The following is a 6,000-nucleotide window of genomic DNA, read 5'->3' as shown; positions in this document are numbered from 1 at the left end:
AGAAAAAGTGGAGAAAAAATGGAGAAAAAGTGGAGAAAAAGTAGAGAAAAAAAAAGAGAAAAAGTGGAGAAAAAGTGGAGAAAAAAATGGATAAAAAGTGGAGAAAAAGTGGAGAAAAAGTGGAGAAAAAGTGGAGAAAAAGTAGAGAAAAAAATGAAGAAAAAGTGGAGAAAAAGTGGAGTAAAAATGGAGAAAAAGTGGAGAAAAAGTGAAGAAAAAAATGTAGAAAAAGTGGAGAAAAAGTGGAGAAAAAAGTGGAGAAAAAGTGGAGAAAAAGTGGAGAAAAAAATGTAGAAAAAGTGGAGAAAAAAATGTAGAAAAAGTGGAGAAAAAGTGGAGAAAAAAATGGAGAAAAAGTGGAGAAAAAGTGGAGAAAAAATGGTGAAAAAGTGGAGAAAAAGTAGAGAAAAAAATAGAGAAAAAGTGGATAAAAAGTGGAGAAAAAAATGGATAAAAAGTGGAGAAAAAGTGGAGAAAAAGTGGAGAAAAAGTGGAGAAAAAGTAGAGAAAAAAATGGAGAAAAAGTGGAGAAAAAGTGGAGTAAAAATGGAGAAAAAGTGGAGAAAAAGTGGAGAAAAAAATGGAGAAAAAGTGGAGAAAAAGTGGAGAAAAAAGTGGAGAAAAAAGTGGAGAAAAAAGTGGAGAAAAAAGTGGAGAAAAAGTGGAGAAAAAGTGGAGAAAAAAATGGAGAAAAAGTGGAGAAAAAGTGGAGAAAAAAATGTAGAAAAAGTGGATAAAAAGTGGAGAAAAAAATGGAGAAAAAAATGGAGAAAAAGTGGAGAAAAAATGGAGAAAAAAATGTAGAAAAAGTGGAGAAAAAGTGGAGAAAAAGTGGAGAAAAAAATAGGGAAAAAGTGGAGAAAAAGTGGAGAAAAAGTGGAGAAAAAAGTGGAGAAAAAAGTGGAGAAAAAGTGGAGAAAAAGTGGAGAAAAAGTGGAGAAAAAAATGTAGAAAAAGTGGATAAAAAGTGGAGAAAAAAATGGAGAAAAAGTGGAGAAAAAGTGGAGGAAAAGTGGAGAAAAAGTGGAGAAAAAAATGTAGAAAAAGTGGAGAAAAAGTGGAGAAAAAAATGTAGAAAAAGTGGAGAAAAAAATGTAGAAAAATTGGAGAAAAAGTGGTGAAAAAGTGGAGAAAAAAATGGAGAAAAAGTGGAGAAAAAGTGGAGAAAAAGTAGAGAAAAAAATGGAAAAAAAGTGGAGAAAAAGTGGAGTAAAAATGGAGAAAAAGTGGAGAAAAAATGGATAAAAAGTGGAGAAAAAGTGAAGAAAAAGTGGAGAAAAAATGGAGAAAAAAGTGGAGAAAAAGTGGAGAAAAAGTGGAGAAAAAGTGGAGAAAAAGTGGAGAAAAAAATGGAGAAAAAGTTGAGAAAAAGTGGAGTAAAAATGGAGAAAAAAAGGAGAAAAAATGGAGAAAAAAATGGAGAAAAAGTGATAAAAAGTGGAGAAAAAAATGGAGAAAAAGTGGAGAAAAAGTGGAGAAAAAGTGGAGAAGAAATGGAGAAAAAGTGGAGAAAAAGTGGAGAAAAAGTGGAGAAAAAGTGGAGCACCCTTTGGTGCCTTTCATGTGGCACTAAGGGGTGCTTAGCTTTGTATTTAGCCAAAAAAATGAAAAAAAAAATGACGTTGGGTTCCCCCTAGTTTTGTAGCCACCTAGGGTAAAGCAGACGGCTGCAGCCTGCAGACCACAGCTGGCAACCTTACCTTGGCTGGTAATCCAAAACTGAGGGCACCCCACACTGTTATTTTAAATTAAATAAATAATTTAAAAAAAAAACATGTAGGGGGCCCCCAAAATTGGATCACCAGCCAGGGTAAAGCAGACAGCTGGGGCCTGATATTCTCAGACTAGGGAGGTCCATGGTTATTGGACTCTCCCCAGCCTAAAAATAGCAGGCCGCAGCCGCCCCAGAAGTGGCGCACCCATTAGATGCGCCAATCCTGGTGCTTCGCCCCAGCTCATCCCGCGCCCTGGTGCGGTGGCAAACGGGGTAATATATGGGGTTAATACCAGATGTGTAATCTCACCTGGCATCAAGCCCTGGGGTTGCTGAGGTCAGGCGTCTATCAGATACCCGACATCACCAACCCAATCAGTAATAAAAAAAATAGACGACAAACACATTTTTATTTGAAAAAACACTCCCCAAAACATTCCCTCTTTAACCAATTTATTAGAATGAAAAACAAATCCAGGTCTGGTGTAATCCAAGGGGTTGCCATGACGATCCACACTGTCCCAGTCAATGAAGAGCAGGATGTTCCCCATTGGCTGGGAGAGCAGTGCAGTGACCTGAGCTAACATCAATGGGTCAGCCCAGGTCACTGCAGGGCATGACAAGTGCTGCTGTCAGCAAGGTACATTACCTGCGCTGATCTCCAGCACACTGACAGCCCCTGTCACTGAGTTCAATGACCGGCGTCTTCACACCAAGTATCGCGAGAGGCCCGTGACGTCACCGCTAGTCAGTCTCGGGTCGGAAGCGAGAGAAGATGATGTGACAAGCGCCGGCCATGGAGGACAGTGACAGCGCTGAGGTCGGGATGGCGGGACTTCATCACCGCAGGTAAGCCGAGCGGGACCGTGTGTGTGTGTGTGTGTGTGTATGTGTGTATGTGTACATGCCGCGGGCAGGAGGGGGCGGAGCGAGCTGAGCGGGGAAGTGTCAGCTTCCTGCACGTAACTAGGATAAACATCGGGTTACTAACCAAAGCGCTTTGCTTGGATACCCGATGTTTATCTTGGTTACCAGCTTCTGGCAGGCTGCCAGCAATGGCTCCTGCACACTGTAGCTGTAAAAAGCCCTGCTTTTTGCTGCTAGAACCGTTCTCGAACGTATCTAGAACTATCGAGCTTTTGCAAAAAAGCTCGAGTTCTAGTTCGATCTAGAACAGCCCCAAAATCACTCGAGCCCAGAACTGGAGAACCACGAACCGCGAACCGCACTCAACTCTACTCATAATATAAAAAAGCTTGTCAATTCTCATATAAGATTGGTTCCTATGCTTTTGATGGGCTCTCTAAGAATTAGTCAACTTTCAACGTATTTTACCTTTCACTGTGGACAGATCAAGCTTTGAGAGGTCAGTAGCTGGCTCAAAATTAGAGCAAGTTCATTAAAAGAGAGTAGATATGGGGCAAAAGTGGCCGGTTAGCTCAATCGGTTAGAGCGTGGTGCTAATAACGCCAAGGTTGCGGGTTCGACCCCCGTGCTCGCCATTCCTTTGGCTTTCTGTTCACATCCAGTGACTTTTGGAAAAAGATCCGTAGGTTTTATCCATTCAATGTGTAAAATTAATTTACAAACTTGAAATAACTTGGTTAGAGTAAGAGAGTGGCCATGTTACATCGTCGTTAACCTTAAAGTATGACAGAGTAACGAATTGAAGCAAAATAGAAATATAATTTTTTGTATGGCCAGAGATATAACTGTAAATATTGACAGCTTAGTCTATCACTAATTGTAATGCAGGCAAAAACTAATCCAAGCAATGGCGTAATTTACTGGCTCCTCACGTGACAAGTTAGAGTGGTTGGTGGCAACATATTGCTCATAATATAAAAAAAGCTTGTCAATTCTCATTTAAGATTGGTTCCTATTAGTGATGAGCAAGTACTAAAAAGCTCGGGTGCTCGAAGCTCGGGCCGAGCCTCCCAAGATACTCGTGTAGTCGGCCCGAGCAACGAGCCAAATGTTATCCTATGGGAGACCCGAGTATTTTTGTGAAATGACCACCGGCAGCATGTAGAAACCCTAAAAATGGCACAAAAGTCTCTGAAGAGTGCTCAAATGACATGGCAACAGCATGGGGAAGACCCCTTGAAGCATTTATCACTCAAAAGTCACAGCTGTGAACAATTTAGTCCGCGTTTTACGCCATTTTTACGGACTCACCAGAAAACCTTCCAAAATTACACCAAAATGAATTTTCATGGCGGAAATGTTAAGGGCACATAACCAATAGTGAGATAGAGCTAATGTATGTTACTTTTTGAGATTACTACATGAAAGATTTTACGTAAAACATTGTGTGGCACTCCGATGTCCCTGAGAAGAGACGTACATAAAGGCCTCTGAGTCTAATGTGCCCATTTTGAGGAAGTGAGTCTTTGTAGTATTTTCCTTTGCCAGGGCAGTCCAAAATTGTGAGGTTCACCAATGCCCCTGCATACAGACGTGCATGATGGCCTGTAAACCTGAAGTGCCCATTGGAAGGAAGTGGGTCTATTGTAGTATAGCCCTTAGGCAGGGCAGCCAAAAATTGGGAGGCTCCACGTTGTCCCTGGATAGAGACGTGCATGAGGGCCTGTAAACCTGAAGTGCCCATTGGAAGGAAGTGGGTCTATTGTAGTATAGCCCTTAGGCAGGGCTGCCAAAAATTGGGAGGCTCCACGTTGTCCCTGGATAGAGACGTGCATGAGGGCCTGTAAACCTGAAGTGCCCATTGGAAGGAAGTGGGTCTATTGTAGTATAGCCCTTAGGCAGGGCAGCCAAAAATTGGGAGGCTCCACGTTGTCCCTGGATATTGACGTGCATGAGGGCCTGTAAACCTGAAGTGCCCATTGGAAGGAAGTGGGTCTATTGTAGTATAGCCCTTAGGCAGGGCAGCCAAAAATTGGGAGGCTCCACGTTGTCCCTGGATAGAGATGTGCATGAGGGCCTGTAAACCTGAAGTGCCCATTGGAAGGAAGTGGGTCTATTGTAGTATAGCCCTTAGGCAGGGCAGCCAAAAATTGGGAGGCTCCACGTTGTCCCTGGATAGAGACCTGTTAGGTTCTTAGTGCCTCCGTGCTTGCATTTAAAAACCGCACGTGTGTGCCTGTTGGTGGCAGCTTTCCGCTGCACTTGTGTGCGTTTTGCAAAAACTTGGATATAACGCACAAGTCTAGTGAATACACATCAGCACAGCATTGCAAAATGCGCAAGGGCGTTGTCAACGAACAAGGAAGTGGACGTGATGGTGGTGCAGGCAGAGACCGAGGTCGTGTGCAAGCTCTAATTTCGCCACAACAAAGGGCCACATCTACTCGCTCGCACGTCCTGTCCCAAATTCTTGGGGACCGCAGCAGTACACCGCTCTTGAACCAAGACCAGTGTCAACAGGTTGTTAGTTGGATAGCGGATAATGCTTCCAGTCAGATTGGCACCACCACAAACACTCTGTCTTCCACACGGTCAAGTGTCAGTAGCCGTGATACTGCACCGCACATTTCAGAACCTGATCCTCCTTCCTACCACAAGGCTGAGTACACGTCCTCGGACATTAATGATCCCACACTTGGACACTCGGAAGAGCTGTTCACGTTTCAATTCGCACATTCTGGCCTCTCGCCAGCTCATGTTGAAGTGGGTCATGAGGAGATCGTATGTACAGATGCCCAAATATTTGAGCAGCCACGTTCTCACGAAGTTGGCAACGTGTCTCAACAAGGGGTGGACGATGATGAGACACAATTGTCAGGAAGTCAGGAGGAGGAGCAGGGTGCGGAAGAGGAAGACGACGTGGTGGATGATCCAGTAACTGACCCAACCTGGCAGGAGGATATGCAGAGCGAGGACAGCAGTGCACAGGGGGAGGGAGGCGTAGCATCCCAACAGGCAGTAAGAAGCACAATTATATAACGCACAAGTCTAGTGAATACACGTCAGCACAGCATTGCAAAATGCACAAGGGCGTTGGCAAGGAACAAGGAAGTGGACGTGATGGTGGTGCAGGCAGAGGCCGAGGTCGTGGGCAAGCTCTAATTTCGCCACAACAGAGGGCCACATCTAGTCGCTCGCACGTCCTGTCCCAAATTCTTGGGGACCGCAGCAGTACACCGCTCTTGAACCAAGACCAGTGTCAACAGGTTGTTAGTTGGATAGCGAAAAATGCTTCCAGTCAGATTGGCACCACCACAAACACTCTGTCTTCCACACGGTCAAGTGTCAGTAGCCGTGATACTACACCGCACATTTCAGAACCTGATCCTCCTTCCTACCACCAGGCCGAGTACACGTCC

This window comes from Anomaloglossus baeobatrachus, chromosome 4 (assembly GCF_048569485.1).
Source record: "Anomaloglossus baeobatrachus isolate aAnoBae1 chromosome 4, aAnoBae1.hap1, whole genome shotgun sequence".
Lineage (NCBI taxonomy): Eukaryota > Metazoa > Chordata > Amphibia > Anura > Aromobatidae > Anomaloglossus > Anomaloglossus baeobatrachus.
Note: the sequence above shows the minus strand (reverse complement) of the source record.